At 39.8% G+C, this 24,966-nt stretch overlaps 1 long non-coding RNA gene across 2 annotated transcripts in view; it reads left to right on the top strand.

Annotated features, from left to right (window-relative positions):
• The window catches only part of LOC112477890, a 76,333-nt gene that overhangs the window by 45,608 nt on the left and 5,759 nt on the right, over positions 1-24,966 (top strand). Inside the window, exon 5 of one of the 2 annotated variants that reach the window (XR_003045617.1) lies at positions 2,526-2,647. The exons of the other annotated variant lie outside the window; for it this stretch is intronic. This is a non-coding gene — a long non-coding RNA (uncharacterized LOC112477890). The remainder of the gene's footprint in view (positions 1-2,525; positions 2,648-24,966) is intronic. 2 annotated transcript variants of the gene reach the window in all.

Genomic DNA, 24,966 nt, shown 5'->3' with positions numbered 1-24,966 from the left:
CTCCAGCAGACTGTGCTGGGTAAAGCTTGAGAACCTCTGCTCCAAGACATTGTTTTGGTGCCACATTATCCTTTGCACTTGCTAGTATTTGTCAAGGCAAAAAAAGAAAAATCTTACGCACTCATATTTAACATTACAGTACTCAGTCTATATCCTAATTATTTCAGATGCATTAGATCAGGAAGCTGGCTTGTCCTGTGGTCTTAAAGCATCTAAGAAGAACTCAGTACACATTTGTTGGCTGGTTGATTTTGCAATGTTCCTTGGATATTTTGGCTCTAAGTGACATAAGGAAAAAGAAAGTTTATACTTCCACTTAGAGTACGAGTATATCTTCTATTAGAATATAAAAAAGACATTAATTAAAAATACTTATAGATTGGTTAATTTTGACTCATGTTTTGTTACTTGTTAAGAGAATATTAAAGTAGTGAAGAACATGAGTTTAGGAGTGAGATTTGGGCTGGATCAGGCTTTATTTGGTAAAATGGGCAATAACACCTACCTTGAAAGATTAATAACACTGGCTCACAATTGCTCAAAGTAGAAATTAATAATAATAATAGACATTTTATAACATAATATGTAACATTTATTATGTTGGTGTGTGTGTATATGTTCATGTGTGTGAGCGTGTGTGTGTGTGCATGTGAGTGTAATTATTAAGGCAGAAAACAGTGGAAAGTATATTTTAAAACAGTGGTTCTTACACAGCGGTCTTAAGACCACCAGCAGCAGCATCACCTAGTTATTGTTAGAAATGAAAATTTCTGGGCTCCACCCAGATCTATTGCAATAACTCTGACAGTGGGCCTAGCAATCTGTTTCAACAAGCCCTCCAGGCGATTCTGAAACATGCTCAGTTTCGGGAACACTGCTTTAAAATCACACACACGCGCACACACACACACACACACACACACACACACTTTCTCTCTCTCTCTCTTTCTGTCTCTCTCTGTCTCTCTCTGTCTCTATCTCTCTTTCTCTCTCTCTCTCTGGTATGACTCTTCTAGGAAACAATCTATTAACAGATAAAAGGACCATGGTAGCCAACAACTAGAGAATTCCTGCTAAGGGACAAGTCAATAGGGTCCAAGTTGTTCAAATTTGGGAAACAGACCCAGTTTCTGGTTTCTGTATCAAACCCATTCAATGGACTAGCTTTCTGACAGGTCTTTGAAAAATGAGGTTCCCAGTAACAGCCCTCTCTCCCTCAAATGTTTCCCTGGCCTGCAGCAATTAAACTGCTGAGCAGGAAACTGGACTTGATGTCCTGTTAACCCTTTGTCAGCTAAAGCACAGAGACAATTTGTCTTGCTGAGGAGATTTTCTTCTTAACTCCTTTCCCTCCCACTGTGCTACAATGCAAAACTGTCTCCTAAAACATCTTGTTGAGCTTCCATGTATGTGTCTGTGTGATTGAAACAGCCAGGTCAGAGATCAACAGAGGTGAAAGGTTATTACAAACTAAATGCAGCCGCTGAATCTCCTTGTGCTTCTCCTTGGTGTCAGGAAGACAAATAGCATTTTAAAAAAAATTCTCCCAATGAAGCAGTTCTCATTTTCTCCTTTCTCATCACCCTCCAAGCATTTCTTAATGAACTACAGCTCAATCATCTATGAGCCTGATGGTTTTAAATCCGAGCATAGCCTAGCTAGAAACGATCAGAACTGAGTTGATTAAGCCAGCTTTCTGAGTGCTTTTGTCCTTGTGTTATTAAGTTTGGGCTTTTACCACAGTCCAAGGCCTTAGTGCTACCCCTTATGACAATATCAAACAAACGTATAGTAATGTCAAGCCAGTCCTTCAGGGCTAGGCAGGACTGGGTCGCTGGGAAAACACCTCCTGGTTATTGATAATTGTGGTGTCTTTGTCTTTTACATACGTTCATTGCTTTTTAATAGCCACATGTGCTTTATAGATTTTCCCTGTGAATTTTGAATTCTAGACCAGTATCTTCCACTATCTACTCGGGGATTTCTCAGGGAGCCCAAGCTAATTTGAACGTGAGCTTAAGCAAAAAGCATTTGAAATCATAATATTATTTAAGCCACATCTGTTAGAATCCAGTAACTCTTTGTTAAGGAAAGACAATCCTGTCTCCCTGTTTCTCAGTTTCTAAAGTTGAGAAGAGTTTTGAATTTGGCAAACATAATAGGGGCCTACCAAAAAAATCCAAATGATTATCTCTTTCATGATAAGAATCACCTATATTGAACCCAAACTTTCTAAAAAAAAATTTATTTATTTAAATTAGTTTCAAGTATACAGTACATTGGTTAGACATTTATATAGTTCATCAAATGATCCCCCCCAATCCAAGCTGTGTAGTACTCAACACAGTGCTTTGCTCACAGTAGATGCCCAACACCTTTTTTTGATTCAGTAATGTTTACAAAGATGGGTTTTAGCCACATAAAGCATAAAAACTAGAATGGAGATATAAGAGATGGAGATATCTGATTTTATAGTAAAATGAGAATTTATTAATCAAATTTTTATTTCTACTCTGTTGGTGCAGATGATGGAGGAAGGAATTGGACTTCTGCTTTTAAATGAAAATATGTATGTAAAGCAGCTAATATGCATTCCACTTCTGTCATATAAGTGCTCAATGAATGTGACTCTCTCGCCCCACCTCAGGTGAGCGATGGCCAATCTACCTACCAAGGGACAATCCTGCTAAAGAGTGGGTAGGAGTCAACACTGTAGTTAGTGGTTTCTCCACCTTGGCCTGTGGACCTCTGTGGGCAGGGTGGGTAGGCATGATTGTGGGAGGGGTAGATAAAAGGTTTGCAGAGTATTCTGCAAAAGCTTTTAAATCTATATGTGCAGTGAACATTACATATAGATGAATTAAACACTATCTCTTACACAGAATTTCTACTCTTTCTCAAATATCTGTATGAACATTATTGCGGTTAATAAAACACATATTTATCTATAATCATTGCAAAATGAATTGCAATATTTTGCCATCCTGTGTTTTCTCAGCTGCTATCAAATGACATCTGAGAAATGTTCTGAGTAGAACGTGTTTCCTCATGTTCAAAAACAGGGGAAACTGCTGTTCTAGAGCACTGCTTAAGGTTGGGATTCCCGGGTGTGGTCCTAAGACCTTGTAGCATCTGTATAAAGTGCAGATTGTCCAGCTCCGTCCCTGACAGTCTGGATTAGAATCTCCCTGGCTGGAAATTGCAAACCTGCTTTTAAAACAAACTTCCTAATGCCAATTTCGCCATGCCTGGAAGTCTGAGAACCATGGGCTTAAGGAAACTGGAAAATACCTTCACATAATTAGGAGTCAGCTTCAGAAAGTTAAAGCTTTGTTGTTTTCAAGTTTTACCTGAAGATGGAATGTTTCCTTCCACTTTAAATCCTTGCATACTGTCCAGAAGCTTGCTAGAATATCTATCCATCATGTCAGATAGTCTACTGACAATGTTAAAATGCCGTATCACTGCTAGAACTGTAAAACCATAGAAAAATAAATTGGGATCATCTACAGATGTGGCTTAGTCACACAACTATTTGCCTTCATTGGTGTGCACTGAAATACCATGCGAATTAAATTATAGTGATCAGGGGAGCTGGATTACAGATCTGAAATCATTAGCAACTCCTGAGAGCATTCACCTGATTTGTGTGTATTTAAATATAATCTCCAATAAAATTAGGAAACCTTTACCACCATCTGTGTTGCCATAGCAAAGTGCAGGGGCAGCAAATATCTGGTCTACGTTTTGACACCCACTTCTCTAGCTTGCCTGGCAACTAGACATTTCTAATCAATTCCAGCAATCTTTCCCCTTAAGCCAGGATATTTAAGTCTCAGAATCCTGTGCCTCAGGCAGCTAGCTGTTAGCAGATGAGATGACTGGCTAATGAAACCTATTTGCTATATCTGGAGTGGTGAAGGGCATAGGCTCTGCAGTCAATGGGCTTAGGATGTTTAAATCCCAGTTTTGCCACTTATAGGTTGTGAGACATAGAGCAAGATACTTAAGGTATTTAGGTACTCTTGCAGTCTCATCTTCCTTATCCGCAAAAATGGGATGATAGTCTCCATCATACAGGATTGTTGTGAAAGTGACAGAAAGAATTCATGTAAATTGCTTTGGATTCTTAGCACACACTGGGTACCCAATAACTTTTAGGTGTTATTTTGAATACAGCTTGAAAGGACGTGGTGATGAGGACAAGGAGGAAAAGAGGACTGGTTTTGAGGGACCACTTGAGTTCTATAAAGCAAGTGTGGAGGTGTTTTTTTTTTGTTTTTTTTTTTTGTTTTTTTTTTAGCAGAGTGCATCCTTATTGCAGCATCCTCTCTGGATAATGGCTTATCTGGCCCACATTTATTGAGGGCTTCCTAAACTCCAGAAAGAGTTCCTAGTACTTTATGAAGAGTAACCTAATTCTCACAAGAATTCCGTTAGGTGAATGTTCGTATCTCCAATATATAGATGAGGTACCTGAGATGTAAAGAGATTAACTCAAAAGATGGGGTTAGGCCAGTGTTATTCAACGTGAGCACACCAGCAGCAGCAGCAGCAGCAGCAGCAGCATCTCTGGAAACTTGTGAAAGTTCTCGGGCCTCACCCCTGATCCCCTGACTCAGGAACTCTGTGGGTGGACCTAGAAATTGTTGCCTTAACAAGCTCTCCAGGTGATTCTGAGGCACATTGAAATTTCAGAACCAGAAGCCAGAGGCAAAGGAGATTGGCAGAACAGGGAGAAGTACAGGAGTGGGCTCGGGGCCAAGTGGAGAGCAGACCTGATGAAATTGGAGAAGGCATGTCCCCAGTAAGAAAGTACGAGTACCTGTTCAGAAACCTTTTTTGATTCCTGGCTGTATTTCTTCCAGGATTTATCCTGGAATCCTGTATGTATTTTTTTTTTTTTTTCATTTATGAGGAACATTGGTTGATTTCTGCTTTTTTTTTTTTACTTTGTTACAAGTTTCAATAAAACAAGAAACCCTTTCTCTCTCCGAATTATTTATAAACTGGCATGAAAGGTACCCAAGTCTCTTTCAAATCTATGCTCTCCGTAACTTATACTACAAATGTGAGTTTCTGGATTTCAGCTCTCACAGGGTCCTGTCTTTTCTGATAGTCCTTCAATTCAATAACTTCTGGCCATCTAGGAAGGTTTTGAGTTCTATCTGCTATGTGAATTTGAAAGGGCCTTGTTAGAGGCCTGTGGCATATAATAAAAATTATAAGAAAAATACAAATATATGTGAATGAAGCCCAAGGCTAAGGACTGCCAGCCATTTCTTCATTGAATCTTTGTAATGATCTTAATGCGGCAGACACTGTCATTATTATCTCCAGCACAAATGAGAACAGTTACAAATCTCTAGCCTTGAAAGGGACCTAACTGGCCCAGTGTGTGAGCAACAGGGCCAGGATTTACCCCAGGTCTGTCTGACACCAAAGCCCACTCTCTTAGCCACATCCTTTATGTGACAGAGGAAGAAGGAGTGACTAGGTTCCATCTGACTGCTGTTTAGCCTTCAGAAAGAGAAACGCATTTCTTTTTAAGACGTTCTGCTGTTTCAAATGTTCCCGGAGGAGACTTAGCATTTGCTGGTTTAGATAGCAGAACGCAGGTCCCAGTGTTCTTGCATGGCGTTCTGGGTGTTGTCCACCTCTTGGGCCTACTGTGCAGCTTGAGGATGAGGGAAGAACTATCCCCAAAGATGGTATCTTCCCAGGGAATTATGGTGCAGCTTGCACTTTGGAGGAGAAGGAAAGGAGAAAGCGATTCTTTCTACCTGTGTCTGCTGCTTTCCTGTCATCTCTCCAACAGATTTGTTCTGCTCCTGAAAACATAAGCTACTAATACATAAATACCCAAGCAGAACAAGTTAAAAAAGACAAAACAGAATCGAGCCAGGCTTCGTTCTTTATATCTGGAATTCAGCCAGACTTCCTTTAGTTTTGGCCATGCAGGTCTTCCATAGCTTGCTTTTTGTTTTTCCAGCTCCAATCCCCTTTATGACTGCCCTTTAGTTTTCTATATTCATTCTAGATTTCCTTTTTCTAACACCAGTTTTGGACCTTTATCTCCAAGTCTGTTCTTAGCGCCCTCTGGGCATGCTTATCAGATTTGCCTTGCACTCAGGCAGTCTGCAGTCGGGATGTTGCTGAGTTCTAGCACCATGGTAGATGAGTGAATAACCCGCCTCAGGGGAGGGAAGCGATCAAATGCCTGGTGTGGTGGAAATTTCCCAGCTTACAAGGTCTGGGCAGTGGGTCTGAAACTTCAGAGTACTTAAGAATCACCAGGGCCTTTGTTAAATTAGAGATTCTCAAGTCCCACTCTCTCTCAATTCTGATTCAATAGATCTGAGGTAGAGCCCGGGCATCTGCATTTTAATAAGCACCTGGGCCATTCATGTGCCTCATTTTGAGAAATAGAAATTTGGTGGTGGTATTGAGGTGTTAGACCATGTCACATCCAGCCTTTGGGGTCACTAAACTCATATCCAAATTGGGAGAGGCAGACAGTAGTGCAAGAGCCAGGAGGAGCAAGACAACAATCTATATCCTCACACTCTTCCTCACTTCTATCTCTTTCCTACCTCTACAATACACCCAACCATAATAAAAGGTTCGGGGATGATACATGAATAAGCTAGGCTAATCAGAGCCCATCTGGGTTTTTTTATTGGCATTATTAGGACCCCTCCCTATCTGTAAGGCTGAGGTAAAACTAAGGCTGCTGGTGGTCCTCTTTGTGGTCACATAGGGAGATAGCACCTTAAAATGAAGCCCAGAGCAAAAGGGCAGAGCTTAGAAATAGCAATAGATTTCGGAAGACATTGTCTAGACCACTGGACCGATCTATTCCTGGAGTTAGTTTGCCCTTGAACTTCCCATCTATGTAAATTCTCTTTGTTGTTTAAATGTTGAGTTGAGTTTCTTGTCTTTTGTAGCTGAGAGTCATAGCTCAATCACTGCATGATTCTTGTGGATGGATGTTCTGAGCAGAGTCGTTGGGGAAAGAGAAAAGAATGAGGCCCTTCATAGGGAAGCAAACAATATTGAGAGGGATTGCAGAGCTGTGGAGGCAGCTGGAAGGCACTGGACACTTGATGGGGGACTGGAGGATAGAACATGAAAAAGGAGGGAAGTGAGATGAAAACTATTTCCCTCTGTCACTCTTAGGCGTGAATATCTGTCCTTTGAATTTGTCTCTTGGGTATCTAAACCATTGGAGACGTTTTGCTTTCATTTCCATGCATATCACCGAAGACCCAGCTAACATGTTTTCAGAAAAACCTTGTAAGAGTCAGTCAGTGTTTGAGGCTATGAGCAACAGCTGGGGTGGGAAGTGGAGTGAGGTATGTCCTCAGGGCCGATCTGAGGAGCTGTAGAGTGGACTGGCTAGAGGGTACTCTGTCAGTGTTACCTGGAGCTGGACTGATGGCATAAGAGCAGTAGAGCTTAGAGGAGATTGCAGATGGGAAATGGTGATACTATTCTTGGGTCCCTGAGAGACAACTCCCAGGGGCAGCAGAAGATCCAGTGACCAGTGTCACAAAAAGTCAGAAGTTTCTTAGCATTATAATTCATGCCAGTCATTCAGATCTGGCTAGTTGATTAAAATTATCCCTGTGGTAAAACAAGCAAATATGTAGTTACCAGAATTCAGCATTCAAATGTTATTGGTATTTTTAAAGCTCAGATTGACGTTTTTTGGTTCTGATTTGTGCACCTGTGTATGTTAAAACAATTAAAAATCAGTTTCATCTTCCCTCTCTGCAATGCCTCCAATCTTTTTTTTTCTCCCACAAGGGCAGTATTATAAACCTAGTTTACAGTCCCAAGTGAGAGAATGATAATCAGATTATTGGCAGGAAATGAGTTTCCTCTGTGGATAACTGGAATATTTTTGAGTTGCTGTTTCTGAGAGAGGGGCCTGGCTGGAGCATACATCATCTGAACGGTGGGCTAGGCTCGACAGCTGGTTCTTTACTGAGGCTATCACTTATTTCCATGGTTCCCAGTGGCAGCTTCAATAAGATCTCAGGGAAGGATAATTGAGAATGGAATAACTGTTGCAGCTGGAATAAATGCAAATAAAAATTTGCAGCATCTCCTGCCTGGGAGCAGAGGATGAAAGCAAAGATGGAAACTTGATGTACTCAGTTAATGGACTGGCTAGTTGTAGGAGGGTAATTCCATTGTTAGATACTGCCTATTGTCATTCTCCTGTTACAGTAACAACTTCTTTTATTCCCTCTGAAGCTGGGTATATCAGAGACCAAAAATATCCTTGGCATAAATCATTCTTTTTCCAGCATTTGACAGCCACTGTCTCAAACTCAATTAGTCATCGGGCACAAGGAAAGCCAAGATCATCACAGATTTGCATGTGTTTAATGGACAAGCAGCAGTGGGGAGAGCTTTCCTCTGTTAAATCTCTGCTGTTCAGCGTTCATTAGTAGATGACGTGGCTATTTTTTAAAACAACAGGGCAGTGGAAGTTTCTTTGAGGCAGGGTTAAGTGGATGTGTTTTATTTTTTAAAAAGATTGATTGAATTTTTATCCCAGAGAAATACAATGGAGACAGAGCAAATGAAAGAGGCACTGAAGGATATAAAGGGTGTTTAATCAGAAAGCTCGTCTCATTGCTTGGATGAGGCCCCTTCCCACCAGGAAGCATATTTCTGAACCTGGAAATCTGAGTACTAGTATAAAACCAGACATCTAGGATACCAAAGGGCTGACTCAAATACTTTTGGAGAAAGTGCTGAGAAAGAGATGTATCATCGATACTGGAAAGCTGGAATTGCCTGGATCATTTCTATTAATCCCATTTAGCAATTTTCTAGGCAGTGATGTCTCCTACTGTGTCTTTTCTCTTGGAGTAATAATGATGGTTATCATTTTATTATACCAAATGGGATTCATTGGAGGTTTCCAAATGCTGTACTGCTGATTGGTTCTAGGCTGGAGATGTGAATCTAAATCAAGTCTGGGAATCAGTTTTAAACAGCACCTTTCTTTTTAAGAGCTGAAAGTATTTACCTAAATCCTTCTCATTGTTTTGCTTCTCTGGGTCAGCACTGTCTGTTTTTCTTCTTCTTTTCTTTCTTTCTCTCTCTCTCTATGTCTTTCTTTCTTTCTTTCTTTCTTTCTTTCTCTCTCTCTCTCTCTCTCTCTCTCTCTCTCTCTCTCTCTCTCTCTCTCTCTCTCTCTCTCTCTCTCTCTCTCTCTCTCTCTCTCTCTCTCTCTCTCTCTCTCTCTCTCTCTCTTTCTTTCTTTCAAACTTTATCAGATCCCTTTTTTAAAAAAAAATTACGGTTGATATCCAACATTATTTTATATTAGTTTTAGGTATATAGCACAGTGGTCAGACATCCACATAATTTACAAAGTGATCTCCCTGATCATCCAGTTACCACCTGACATTATACATCTGTTTTCCTTTTTAAGTTGAAAATCATAGGGCCTATCTATAAACACGGTCAAGGGCAATGTTGTGTCAAGGGCAATGTTGTGTAGAAGGAGGTTCTTAGGATCATAATAGTCTTCCTTGTGGGTTTAAAAAATTGTTCTGAGTTGTCCAAACACCCTAAGAGGTGGGTAAGGGCAGGGGTTACTCTTATTTTAATCTGGCAATATTGAGTCCCAAGAGGTTGAACAGTTAGTATCAGTTTCTAGATCACCTGAGTCTCAGGCCTGACTCCCTGTAGGAGAGGTCGATATTGCCCAACTAAGTAACTGAGGAATGAATTAGGTTGTGAGGGGGTTAGGGTTTGGGCCGTCATTTCCTATCAGATCCCATGGAAGACCCCAGGAATCTGAAGGACAAGCCAGACAAAGTGTGTAGCTAAACTCTTGGTGATAGAAGAAAATGTTTAAACACCTGGTCTACAATGGCTAAAGGCAGGGACTAAATGCAGAGTTCAGAGCCAAAAGTCAAGAGTTAGAAGATGGATTTGAGTACAGCAAGCCGGAAATGCTCAGACAATAGTCTGAAACTGCAGCTAGGTGGGGCTTGGGTAGTAGGGTGTACTACACAACCAGGGCCTATTCTCCAGGAGACAAATCCTTGGCAGGGCCCTCCTCCTACAGTATTTTATGTGCCTACCCAAACTCATGAAGGCTTGTCATTTGCAGTCTAACAAGTTAAGGTACAAGAAGGAGATAAGAAAATCAGGGACTGGAATTATCTTACCTCTTGGTTCTTGTGAGTATTTTAAACTTGGCAAAATGGAAGAAAGGATGCATAAAACCACTTGGCTATATCAAATTGTTCTTTTAAAAAATTCTTTCAGTTAGGTATTTATTTTTTCCAAGGTTATGTGTTCATTGTTTTCTCCCCAAAACACCCATAAGAATTGCTGTATATAAGAAATGCTACACTGACTCAGACTCATGGTCTCCCTGGGCTACCATTTTATTGGCTAACAGAGTCCTGAGGGACATTCATAAGGTGACATCACTTCCTTTCCTACCCAGCTAATGTTCCCAATTTTGTAGAGATCTGAATTTTATTAGTTCATCTGTAGGGAAGGTAAAGTTTTCCTCTACTCTTCTAGGTTCTCCAGCTGGGACTGACATAAATTAATAGGAGAAAAAATAAGAATTTTATTTATATTTATGTTGGAGCTCTCACAAGAAAATGAAGATTCAAAGAAGTGACTAGGCCTAGCTGCTTATATACTCAGTTGAACAGAGTGTAAATTATGGAAAAATAACTAAAATATATGGGCAAGAAGACTAAAGGAAGATAAGAGTTATTTTAACAGTCTGTTTTTACAGATTTCTCTCAGCCTTGACTTCATGTCTCTGGTGATAAAAATGTTTATTCCTCCTGGTACAGGAAGGGCGCCTTTCACATGGGAATTTCATCAGAGTGCCTTTTTTGCATCTACTACTTTTCAAGTGCCTTTAACTCAAAATAGTCACTATGTCAAAGTGCCATCTTTTGGGTAGCATGTTCTGAATGTTTTAACATTCAAACTTTAAAAAAAAAAATTTCCCATGCTAAGCGAAATAAGCCAGACTGAAAAAGTTGAAAATCACATGATATCACTTATATGTGGGATATAAACCTAAAAGCAACAAATAAACAGGACAACCAGAGACTCGGGGACATGGGCAATGGATTAGTGGTTACCAGAGGGTGGGGAAAGAGGGAAGAGGTGGACAGGGTAAAGGGGGTCAAATATAGGGAGGTTGGGGGAGGGTGAAGTGGGTAAAGGGGATCAAATATATGGTAGCTGAAGGAAACTGGACTCTGGGTGGTAAATCCACAATAGCATATATAGATGTCAAATTATAATGTACATCTGAAAATTATATAATTGTATTAACCGATGTTTCCCCAATAAACTTAAAAAAAGTTTCCTGCGGATTCTATTTTGGGGGGTAATAAGTTCCACAAGTTTATTACTGTTTACATGAAGCAGGACTTTCCTTCCTTTGTACTAAAACCAACTTGGAAAGCCCCCAGAAGGTGACATAGAGCTTGATACGTATATCCCACCCCTCCTTGAGTGTTAAAGGGAAATGGAAGCCAGTGAAATCAGGAGTCTTGTGAACTTTGAGATGAAGCAGGAGCCCCCTGGAGTCTCTGGTAGGTCAAAATAGGACTGAATTTCTTTGGAATATAGAGTAACCCCTTCCACTTTTCCCAGAAACTTCCTGATATTTCCACTGAAAGTTTCACATGCTGGGAAATCCCCCAGTCCCAGGCGAACTGGGACAATTTGTCTCTCTGTTCGAAGACCACAATGTCGGCACATCTCAGATGTCATATGCATTCCTAGATTCCCTCTCTTCTGTATTCCTGAGTCTGTTTGGAAGCTGACCCTTAACCATGTGTTACTGATTAACATCCCAAAAATCTTGTTTTGAAGTTTCTGAGGGAAGTTTGGTGATAGTGTCCCTGACAGACCAAATACCTCTCCTCGGGCTCTGTAGCTCCTATAATAAGACCTGCCTGAGCCATTGCCATAAGCCTGATGCCTCCTAATGGTGTCAGCAGCTCATTTGATTCACAAACTTGTGTGGATGAATCTGAAAGATGAATATTTGTTATTCTCTATGGCTTGTGGCTTATGAGATGATGTATGGCAATCTTTTCTTTTAAAAAGTAGGGATATTAATCATATCAACCCCATAGGGTTGTTATAAGGATTAAATAAGTTAATATAAGAAAAGTGATTATAACAGGGATAGCATAGTAAATACTTAGCACATAGTAAATACTTAATAAATATTAAGAAAAAGAAAAACTTAAATGGTACTCTAGAAATATAGACTGTTGATAGAATTGTTGTCATCCTAGCTTGCAAGTTCCCATGGCAGAAGATTTTAGACTGTGGAGAAAACATACTGAAGGTTAAAGTGGAAGTCATTCAGAGTCGGTGAGGTCTTGCCCAAGGAACCTGCGCTTGATGTCTAGATGGCATAATTTTTCCATCACTTGACTGAAACCTGTATTGTTTTATCCTTAGGCTGGCCCTAAATTGGGATAATAAAACCAGCAGAGCTTCCGAACTACTAATTTGTGTGGTGAGTGAGGCTTTGACCACTAGAGGGCGCTGAAGGAGGAAGTAAACCCAACTCAAACTGGATTAAGCGATTAGGAGATTTAATTGCTGATGTAACTGGAAGTCTGGGATCGTGCAACTGATCTCCAGGGTTAACTCAGCCCAGTGGTTTTAGAGTAATCCAAAACTTAGGGCTTCCCTTCCAATAGGGGATCAGGAATGCATTCGGGTAAGGGTTGAGGAATAGTTCTAGCTCCACAGGTATCAGGTAGCCAGTCTTGTCCCAGGCCCTGCATCTGAACTAAGGGCCGCAAGACTAATCCTAGTAAGACCTGTATGGGTAAGACTAGAGTTCCTAACTGGCTGCCAGGCTTAAAGCAGGGGCTTCATGACCTGCAGCTGGTGAGAATCTTTGCTTACATTCTTACTTTTCTCAGAAGGTAAATTCAAATTTGTAAGAGCTCATGTTTCCCAATGCTAGAGGCCTTTCTCGCCACATTTATTACTGGCTTCTTTGCTTGCCAGTATACCAATATACAATATGGGCCATGTTCCCCCACTATGGTAACCAGCTGGGAGACAGAATACATGGAATGAAAATATGGTAATATTTTCATGTCTCTGAGTTCTATTCTTTTCGAAATAATTAAAAGTGGATGGTCACGTTTCACCGAGTGTGCGATATTTGGAAATAGCCTTTCCATGGGGGGAGAGGGCTGAGAGGGCTGGGGTGGGGGGACCCTGACAACTATTGAATGTGAGGATTATCCAGGAAAAGGACGTTACTGGGGAGAGATTGTCAAAAAGGAGGCACTGAAATTGTTTTTCTCCTGCAGCCTAGATAGAAACCCATCCTCGGAGTATTCTCCAGAAAATGATTTTCCAAAGGTATCTTAAATAGCAGTGTGGCAGCATCATTTGGATCAGCCATAATCTCAAAGTTTCTTCATTTTGAAGGATAGCACTCAAATTCCAACAACAGTCCGACATGTATATATCAAAACATTCAAATTATGATACTTTAATATAGGCCCCAAATGTTTAAATTTTTGAAAATCAATGACTATTTTAGGTGCATGCATAATATAAAGTTCCTCTTATTTATCTGTGTTTAATATACATGGTCTCCATGTTGTCTTTATGTTCATTTTCTGGACTGTCTGCACTTTGCAGGCAGACGGTAGTAACTGAAAGTTGTAATGGAGTGCCACCTACTGGGGGAATAGAACGATAGAAAAATAAAACAAAACAAAACAAAACAGACGGGGTCTCACAGCAAAGGAATGAATACTGAGAAAGAGAACTTGAAAATGTGAAAGATAAGGAAAACATAAAAAGAGGTGGGAAGTTTACATTTTGCTTAATATTGGAAAATTTTTATTTGAGCTCTAATATGCTTCTTCAGTATAATATTTTGTTTTAACAATAGGTCAAACCTTAGTACCAGGAGAAACCCTCAGTCTATACTTAAAATCCCAAATTTTCATACAAATAGGACCTTTGAGGTCACCCAATTCAACCATGTTACAGATGAGAAACAGGCTCGGAGAGAATAAGGGAGAATTCATGCTCTCCAGCTAGGTAATTACAGAGGACTTTTGTCCTCTCATTACCAAGATGGTCTTGACTTGGATGAAGTGGCTATTTGGATAAACATTTTGATTTAAGGGATGTCAAGAGGTTATTCAGGGCTCAAACCTGAATACTTACTGGCTAGACAGACTGTTAGAAAATCTCATTACTAGAGTTGCTTCTTTGACTGCAAACTAGTGCTCACTCGTTTGTGCTCTAAGTCCCCACGATCACCATGCAAATAGGGTTTTTCTGATTAGCTGTTATTTCCTTTATTTAGAAAGTAACTTGCGGAACTGCTGCTTTAGATTTAATTCTAACCCAGAGAGGATGAGGAGGAGTAAGAAGGATCTTGTGAGAGGTGACCACGGCACTCCTGAGGCAGTGAGAGCCAAGGAGGAAAGCTGGGCCTGTGGAAGCATAGACTCTGGGCTCCAGAGTTCAAAATAGGTACCTAGAGAGAAGGCCACGCACAGGGATGGGGAGGTCTGAAAACGGTGGTGCTCTGACTATGCAAATGCAAATACACCCAATGAGGGGTAATTAGATGGATGCTTAGGAAAGCCAGGGTGGCTAGCAGGAACTCTGATGACTTCTGATTTCAAAAGAACACTTACAAAAAGATAGAAATACGAGCTTGGAGCCAGAGATAAGAAGGAAGACCTGTGAGAGTAGTAGTATGCAAGCTTTGATTCCCATGGCTTGTAAGAAATGCTCAGGGCAACAAAACCCATAGAATTATGTTCAGAGTAAGTCCCACAAGGGGTGGAGGAAAGAATGATCCTGTCACTTGGAGCAACTCCTGTGCCAGAACCAACAATACAAAAAAAAAAAAAAAAATCAGAGTTCCTCCACTTCCATTCACCTTCATTTTTGGCAAGAAAGAATGAAAGAATGATCATCGGGTTGGAAAGCATAGAACAAACATTGATAGAAGGGAAATGGAAGTCCAGGCTGGAGGAAACCCACGTCAGGTAGGAACAATGATACATTTGAAAGCTTCCTGAATTCAGTGTTTTACCTGCATCATCTCATTTAATTTGTACAATAACTCTATGTTTTAGGCACTATCTTATTTAGATATTAGGAGTCTTAAACTCAGGGACATGAAGCTATTTAAGTTCTATGTAATTAGGGGAAGAGAAGAGGCACAGTTTGTACCCTGGTCCTCTGAGCTGCAGCCTGAGAGCTGAGCCACTCAATTACTTTCCGTCCAACTGGAGATTGGGTCTCCTGGTGCAGATGCAGAACACCTCAGCTTCTGAGAGAACTTTCGAGTGGGTGGTGTGGGCCATGGTGAGCGGCTGGAGATCCAAGGATGGGAAAATAGGTTTTTTTATTTTTAAACTTTTTTTTTCCTTAAAAAAAAGATGGGGAGACTATAAAAGTTTCTACAAACTACAAAGTAGTGAGCATGATGTGATTTTGGATAAAATCCTAAAATCGACTGCTAAAAGGTTAATATAAACCTCTTGGAAAGGAAGCAACCAATCCAAGCCTCCAGCAAGATCTGTTAACACAGGCGATGTCATTTAGAAAATACCGGAGTCCTACTCTGTGCCTACTGCTATGCCGGGCACCCCGATAAATAAAACCCTCCCCTCAAAGTAGTCACTACCAACGTCGAGAAGACAGGGACATGGATGATTGCAAAGATGTGGAAACGCCAGGCAGGTACAAGTACATCAGCACAGGTACAACGGGGCCCAGGGAGGCACACAAACTAGATTAGAGAAAAAGGGGCATAGAAAGTTCCCTGGGGATTGCATTCCTTTTCCTTTCATTAAAGTTTTTTAAAATTAAATTTCTGTTAAAATTTAGATCTAACCATATGAACACATGGGATTGCTGAGAGATTTTAGGTCATAAATTGTCAAATATTGACAACTTTATATGATCCAACTTAACCCAAAGTCTTAAAAGTCCAACAATATCACACACAAGTCTTAATATGGAGAGGGCAGGCGTCCTTGCTCTCTGTCTCCCCACCCCAGACTTTTTTCACCAAGTCTGCCATGTTCAGCTCTTAGAGCTGTTTTCAGCTATTTCTTTGGTTTCTTATTGCCACATAGTATGTTTTACTGTCATTTCTTGACTCTTCATTTTAACACTATGTATTCGATTTCTGTTACCAGGATGGGGATTTAGCTCGCTTCCACCAGCACTGTCATAAATATCTGCATTTCCCAATCCTTCTTATATTGCTCTACTGTATTTCTGGTGAGATCACTCTTTATGTTGACTTTGTTAATGTCAGAAAAGAAGCCTGTTCCAGCCGCTGATGTTTCCCTCCAAACGGTGGGATTTCCCTTGTATATTTCTGTGTTCTTTCTGCCCTGTTACTCATTTATTCACTCACTTGTCTCTAGGAGAGAAGGGGCAGCTTAATCTGGGTGGTAAATTTAGATCAGCCCTTTCTCCTTCTGTCTAGCTATAAACTCTTTGTTACCAAGGATTAAGCTTTCCCTGGAGCGGTTCGCTGGCCAGGTGGGAGTCTGCCTGATTCTGGGATTCAAAGCCTATTTTGTTCTCACAACTACACTATATTAGACAAATCAGACTTTATCATGAAGAGAAAAAAAGTGATATTTTGTCCTTTATCTGAATTCCTTGGTTTCATTTATCAAACTGTTCAAAATTTGGGTGGAGAAGAGGAAAATTATTTACCAGGTTGCTTGGAAGGACCCAACAATTACAATTATGTACCTCTAAATTTACCCTTTTCCTATAGTAACGTTTGTTCCCTCTAGAGCTGTTAACTGGCTCTGTTTATTTGCTTTCGTTTGCTTAGCTCACTAAACTCCTGAAGGTTGAAATTTCTCTTGCACACTGCTCCCTCCCCCTCACCTCCTTTCTACCTTGGGGACATACCTTTCCTAACTTTGGGATGCTCCTACCCCTGTTCCCATCTGTCATGGCTCCTGTCCAGGCCTGCAGTCCAGCTGTCACTTAGAGGCTCTCTTTCACCATCATCCTGGGAATTCTGCTTCCTTCTCTCTGGTGTTGAATCCCAGTCTTTTAGATTACACAACTTCCTCTTTTGGTCCACATTCTACCCTCACACTTGACTAATGATTTTCCTAAGTATATGTTGGACAGAATTTTCCTTGGAACTTTGAAGGAACTGCTGTATTGTATTCCAGAATCCTAGGGTTATGAAATTTCACAGTGATGAGCATTTTGCAGGGTATCTGGTAGGTCTTTCCAATTTAGAAACACATCGTTTTAAGTTTTGAGAAATTTTCTTGCAGTATAACTTTTATAATAGTCTCTCCTCTGTTTTCTCTGATCTTATTCCACCCACCCATCCATGGAACTTCTGTAATTCTGATGTTTGACCACCTGGATTGATCCTCCAATGTTCTTGTTTTTTTTTTCTCTCTTATTTCCCATCTCTTTGCTATTTTGTTTTACTTTCTGTCAGATTCTTATACTTTATCTTTCAATACAGAGCATGTGATTCAATTCCCCTGTTTTAAGTTGGCCATCTCACCTCTCCCTCATTGTCTTGGGTCCCTGAGCCCAGAACCTGAGTCCTGAGCCCAGAGTCTGAGACCCACTACTTCTCTAGAAAGGAGACCACCTGTTAGTTCTCATGATAAGAAGAAAAAATTATAACTTCATAAGGTGACAGATGTTAACTAAACTTATTGTGGTGATCATTTTACAATATATACAAATATCGAATCATTGTATTGTACACTCAAAACAAATGTTATACATCAACTATACTTCAATGAAAAAATAAAAAAAAAATTAAAAGAAAAATAAAGAGAAGAAACCACTTGTTTTTCCGCAGCTAAGGCAGCAGAGTGGGGGCAGAAGTAAGGGTGGAGTGGGGCGTGTAGCCTAGCTCTGTGGGTTTAGAAAGAGAGTTTCACTCCTTCTTATGTAAACTTTCCAATAACACTCCTATTTTCAGCCTCATCCCATACCCCAGTCTTCAGAAGTAACTGATGCCTCCAATTTCTGAGCCTTTCTAGGGCTTTCTTGAGTGTAAATATTTCATCTTATCTTCCCCTACACACTTGGTTTTTGGTTTTCCCAAGTTTGCTAGGTCACAGTGACACGATGCATCTACTTTCCAAAATCCAAAATTGTGCTGACATCGCCCCTTTGCTGTGGTCTCTTCTCCTATATTATCTTCTATGTAAAATGATGCCTTAAAAATTCTTTTATCACCATTTTATTGGGACTTTGGGAGAGATAATGATTGTGTTTACTATTCCATATTTAAAGAGAGCTCTCTCTCCCTTCTTTCCTGCTTCCATCATTTTTTAGTTAAAATATTATTAAGATATAATTCACATATCATCCAATTTACTGATTTAAAGTGTACAATTCTATTTTTTTTTTAGTATATTCACAGAGTTGCGCAACTATCACCACATTTAATTTTAGAATGTTTTCATCAACCCAGAAAGAAATCTGTACCCAGTAGCAATCACTGCTTATTTTCTTCCAATCCCTCCAGCCCTAACCAACCACCAATCTACTTTCTGTCTCTATGGATTTGCCTAATCTTGGAATTTCACATAAATGGGATCAGACAATATGTGGTCCTTTGCGACTAGCTTTTTTCACTTAGCATAAAGTTTTCAAAGTTCAGCCATGTTACAGCATATATCAGTATTTCATTTCTTTTGGTTAATGAATAATATTCTGTTATCTAGATATACCACATTTTATCCATTCATCCATTGATGGACATTGGAGTTGTTGCCACTTCTTGGCTATTACGAATACTGAGGTTATAAACATTTGTGTACATGTTTGTGTATGAACATATGCTTTCATTTCTCTTGAGTATATACCTAGGAGTAGAATGGCTAATGTGGTAGATATATATATATATATGACTGGAATTTCTGGGTGATCATATTTAATCTTTTGAGGAACTACCAGACTGTTTTCTGAAGTAATGGCATTATTTTATATTCCTACTAGCATGTGTGAGGGTTCCAAATACTCTGCATTCTCATTAACACTTGTTAGTGCCTGTCTTTTTGATTAAAGCCATCCTAGTGAAAATGAAGTGATATCTCACTGTGGTTTTCATTTGCATTTTTCTGGTGGATACAATATTGAACATTTTTTCATGTGTCTGTTGGCTGTTCATATGTCTTCTTTGGAGAAATGTCTACCCTTTGCCCATTTTTACATTTTTAATTGGATTACTTGTTTTCTGATTCTTGAGGGGTGTGTGTGTGTGTGTGTGTGTGTGTGTGTGTACTAGTTTCTTCTCAGTTATGTAATTTGCAAGTTTTTTCTTCTATTCTGTGTGTTGTCTTTTAACTTCCTTGATGGTGTCCTTTGCAAGACAAAAGATGCCCAGTTTATCTATTTTCTCTTCGGATGTTTGTGCTTTTGGTGTCATAGAATCAGTTGGAAAGTATTTCCTCCTCTTCTATTCTTTGGAAGAGTTTGTGATGAGTTGGTACTCACTCTTTTTTAAATGTTTTGTAGAATTCACCAGTGAAGACACATTGACTTGGACTTTCCTTTGTAGGAGGTTTAAAACTTATTTAATTCCATCTCCTAATTATAAGTCTATTCAGACTTTCTATTTTTTTCAGTCAATTTCAATAATTTGCATCTTTCTAGTAATTTTTATATTTCATCTCTTTCCATTTTTGTGTTTATTTTTGTCTTGGACACCAGGATTTGAAAAATCTTAGTTCAAGGATATATGGTGATGTGTCTGGGCTTCAGGCTGCTGTATGAGACTGTGCAGGTTGTAGTCCATTTGAACTGTCCTTCTCTGAGTTGTGTGGTGCACAGGTGGTGGCCCAGCATGGCTTAAACAGCAGAAGTGTTACATATGCCACCTCTGTAGACAGACCATCTGGGTTTGAATCCTGATTCCAGCCCTTTCTAGAGGCTTTGGGCAAACTACTAAATATCCTTAAATTTTAGTTGCCTTCTGTATAAATAATAGCACTTTCCTCAGGGTGTTTTATTTTGTTTTGTTTTTACTTGTAAGGATTAAATGACACAATACTTATAAAATGCTAAAAATAGTGCCTGGTTCAATAACCGTTATTTCTTATTAGATATCCTTTTAGACTTCATAAGGTTAGAAATGGGCTTTTTTTTTTTCTTTTTAATTGCTGAAAGCTTAGTACCTAGCAAGATGCCTGGTCCACAGTAGAAGTTCAGTATTGTCAAAGACTGGATTCTAGGGTAAACATCTCTTTAGATCCTGATTAGGGTGCCGATTGATAATGAATGTCACTTAGAAGAGACAAGAGATACACTGAAGCTACCAGGACCCTTGTTGGGTTAAACAGAGTCATAAATGGCTTGAATAAAGCCATGGAGTCCATACCTATAAAATTTGCATTTGACATAAAACCACGTACGAGAACAAAATTTGGGTATGTATATGTTTGTGTGTATATGTTCCTATAATTGGATTCTAAAATAACAACTGTCATAAGTAAGAGAAGGATGTGAATTAGCAGCAACATAAAATATTCTAGAGGTTCTTGTCAATAATAAACTCATTATGAGTAAACAGTTCAGAAGCAATAGTGATCTGAAGCTCTTCATTTTGTGTGGAACAAGGGTCGGGGGACAGGTACATATACAACAGAGATGTGTTGTAGCCTCCTTTTTTGCTGTTTTGGGGGATGGGGAAGCTTACTATCTCTTCTAATAAACTGGATGTAGACCCTCAAGCAACAGGCAACAGACACTGAAACATTCTCTTTACCCATATAATAAGGTTATATTAATATGAACTAAAAATGTAGACAGGTTGCTGTACCTTAGGTACAACCCTTCTTTATGATTGACAAAAGGACTCTAATCACTAAATTATCAATGAACAAGAGTTGGCCTTCTTCACAGGCATGAGTTTTAGGCTCCTCAGATTTCATACAAAGTTATTAATCCTATTCTCAGCTCTGTTTAACTGAAACATAGAATAAGGGTAGCTATCAGTAGTCATTAGTACTCAATTGCTTTCAAAACTGGAGCCAAGAGAAAGAATATTAATGGAAAGCAACAAATAATCTGACTGTTATGTAATCCATCCACCCACATTCTAAAATTTGTCTCTGAGTTAAGCCTGCCTATCAGAGAATTAAACTTGGAATGCATCATAGCCTAGAACACATAGAATTGCTTTTATTGCATTGTACTTAGCAATGAAAGCAAACTACATAAAAGATTGTTTTAGGAAACATACTTTTGAAAAATGTCTTTAGTTTTATATTATTCAAACTTTTTTATTATAACATGGTTTCCTAGAATAATTGTTTGAATTAGCCCAAAAGAGAAAGGTTTTTGTAGGCAAATATGATACAGGAAGTAGTATTGGGGAGGGACAAGGAAGAATTAGAGGTGAAAAAGTACAGTGTATATATGGGAAATAATGGTTATCTCAAATTTTCCCCAATTTACCAAGCCCCCATAAAATCTGAAGCCCAGAGCTCTCTGTAAGATCTATGCTGCCATCCAAAGCAAGGCCACACCATGAGTCCCATCTTCTCCTATTATTAGCTTCAGGATATATCTCAGGCATGCTTTGCATCTTTCATTAAACAAGTATATTTTATAGGATTTCAATAATACACAAATGCAAAATATATCAGTGTGATGGATGACAATATGTTTTAAGACACAGATATGCTAAAACCAAAGGTGACCCCCCTATGAGAAATCCATTCCAGGAGACAGTCTTCTTAGCAGGAGACAGGCACCCACATCACATGTGGTATATGGCTGCTCGCTGCATAAAACTGGAAGCATTACTGACTTCTGCGTGGCTTCTGCAATGGTTTACCACATTCGCTCAAACACAAAGGCATCCCTGCAGAGAGAATAAAACTGTCAAAGTCCTTCAGAGAAAAGAGCATTTTTTATCTGAATCTTTAGCTTCTGGAGGGTGCTCATTAAAGGGGGAAGGGGCAGCGATTTCACCACCATCTTCTGGGCCAGACCAGATAAATCACCTCCACTTTCAAATAAAGACATAAATCCCATGCACAGATTGCTCACAACCAATATGAGCCTTGAATATCATTTCCAACTACCAGACTTCTGGATGTTTCCACACTGCTCAACTTTGGTATACACTGTGTAGAAACTAAAAGCAAATGCATTATTTGCTTCTAAAACCAGTTTCTCTTCCTTACTTCTGTATAATTCTCAAAATAGAAAAAATTCTCACTATATTCCAAGCTTGAAACCCCATCTCCAGATGCTGTCCATCTATCTCAGCCGCTGCATGTAGTCACAAAGCCTAGTGGTTCTTCATCCTAGGTCTCTTCTAGCTTATCCTTTCTGCTCATGCACACTGGCACCTCTTTCATGCCCGATGGAGTGAGAACCAAATCTGACTCTCCACCTATTTTAGGCAAATAAAGTTCTACTGGAACACAACTATACTCATTCATTTCTGTATTATCTATGGGTCATTTCACACTACAACAGCAAGGCTAAGTGGTTGAGACAGAGACTGTTTGGCCTTCAAAGTCTAAAATATTTATGATCAGGCCCTTTACAGAAAATGTTTGCCAAGTCTTGCCCTACAGTATTGCAGCAAGTCTGCCCAGCCCTAATTTCTTTACAGTTCTCCCTACTTTAAAAAATATGCCCCAATCAAAACCCCATCCTAAATTGCCAATGGATCTTACACACACACATACAGAGTTTAAAACTTGTAAAAAACTTCTGACTGCACTTAGAATAATTCCCTATACTATGTCCAACGTCATGGGGCATGGCTTTACCTCTCCAACTTCTTTCCTTGCTTCCTTCATTCATCATACTCCAACCTCACTGGCTCTTCTCATTTCCCACTCTAGGGCCTTTGCAATTACTATTCCTTTTGCCTGCAATACTCTTCCCTGCTCACTTCCATAAGGACAACACCTCCTTTCCTTCAGACCTTTGCTTCAATGTCACCTCCTCAGAGGCAAGTTCACACTTTCTAAAGAAGATTTCTTTCATTCTGTTCTCCCTTAACACTGTTCTTTTCATCCATAGGGAGAAATTCAGCATTTATTTGTTTGCTTACTTGATCACTCTCTGCCTCATTGATCATAATAGCTCTAGGGGGCCAAGTATCATGTCCATTTTATTTATTACTTCACATCCAGTACCTATCAAATAGTAAGCACTCAAATCATATTCTTACAAATGAATGGTCTTCCCTCATTCCAAAATAATATTTACGCTTTGGCCTGGTACAATCTGGCTCTATTCTATTTTGTAATCCTAGTTGTATGCCTCACTGTAGGTATTTGGCAGCCTTAGGGTTATAAGACTGGAGATGAGTAGGAGAAGGACATGGTTTAGCATCAGGCCTCATACATCTTGGGGTGGTAGTCTAGCACAGTGACATCTGGCACAGGGATCCTTTTGCAAACTCTTGCCCCTCTTTTCCTCAGAAGTCTGTTCTAAATGCTCCTTGTGCCCTGTGTTCTGACTGGGAAGGCTGACCACAACCGTTTCCTGCAGTGGTCATGTCTGAGCCAAGTTATGTCTTCCTCTTGTTGCCTCTTCTTTTGGGGGAAACTACTTTTCTCCCTCTAACCCTGGTCATGTGGTGTAAAATGAGGACTGTTATTATTTTGCATGTCCCTGGAACCCTGGTCATAGTGATAGGTCCAGAGATGGCCTGTGAATTCTTCATTGTGTGTTCTTAAATGGGAGTTGCCCCCTCTGGCGACAGAACTCTGAAGATGCAAGTTTGCAGCTGTGGCACCATGTCCACAGCTGGGTGAAAGAGCCTGTCTGCAGACAGAGAGGATGAGGAGCACCCCAGCGAGAACAGCACAGAGTAGGGGATGGGGTAAGGAAAGCCCAGGTATGTACAAGTCTCTGTTTTCCTTGAGATCTTCAGTGCTGCCTTCCCTGTCCTGCTCATAGCTTGGGAGACAGCTTTCTCTTTGTTTCTCTGAGCTACCCCAGAATGCTACCAACAAATTCCTTGTTTGCTTAAGCTATTTAGAGTTAGAGTTCTTTCATTTGCCATTTTATCAGGGCAGAACATCCTCAAAGAGTATTCTTCCGAAATCACACCATCCAAACAGCAGTCTCCTTAGAGTGGAGAAGTGGAGGCCCCACCTTCACGTAGTTATTCAGAATTAGCCTCAAGACCTGAAGAATTTTAGACAGAGGCTGATCCTGAGGGTGCAGATGATTAAACACTTGGAGAGGGTCTTGTGATGAGAAAGCACTTTTCATAGCTTTAACAATAGCTAGCTAATGAGGGATAAAATGGGGGAAAGATCTGAAGTTTGTCTCCCCAGAAAGAGTCTTTATTTAGTTCTGGCTTTGTGCTGGGAGGGAAACCCACTTGACTCTCTTGGTTGTCCTTCAAGTGACCTCAGCCCACTGGTCCATCTTTATTGTCTACTAGCGAGACAGTCTGGCTAATAAATCCTCCCTGAACTTGACTTCTACTTTATTGCTTCTCTCAGAACTGAATGCTCCCTCCTCCCCTCACTTTTCCAACTACTGAAATTCTACATATACTTCAAGGCTTATTGAAGATGCCACCTCCTTCATGAAGCCTACCATATTGGCCTTAGCTAAAATTAATCTCTGCCTCTTTAATTTACAATAGTGATTTTATAGTTCCCTCAGCATTTATTCATTACTTCTCCCAGTAGTCACAGGTACACATCTGATTTTCATGCTATCTTGTAAAACATTAGGTCAGGAGGTTGACCTATGTAATTTCTAAACTCTCTTGAAGTAATTCTGTAACTTCTGTATTCTATAACTAATATGATTTGTTTACAGGCTTAGGCTGCAGATAAAGACACATCTTTTTATTTTTAAAATGAATATCTTAATATCGCTTATTCCTTATTTTTTTTCCAACTTTGAGTTGTAATCAACATATAACATTGTGTA

The sequence above is a fragment of the Pteropus alecto genome, unplaced genomic scaffold (genome assembly GCF_000325575.1).
Source record: "Pteropus alecto unplaced genomic scaffold, ASM32557v1 scaffold131, whole genome shotgun sequence".
Lineage (NCBI taxonomy): Eukaryota > Metazoa > Chordata > Mammalia > Chiroptera > Pteropodidae > Pteropus > Pteropus alecto.
This window is presented reverse-complemented; position numbering and strand designations above follow the sequence as displayed.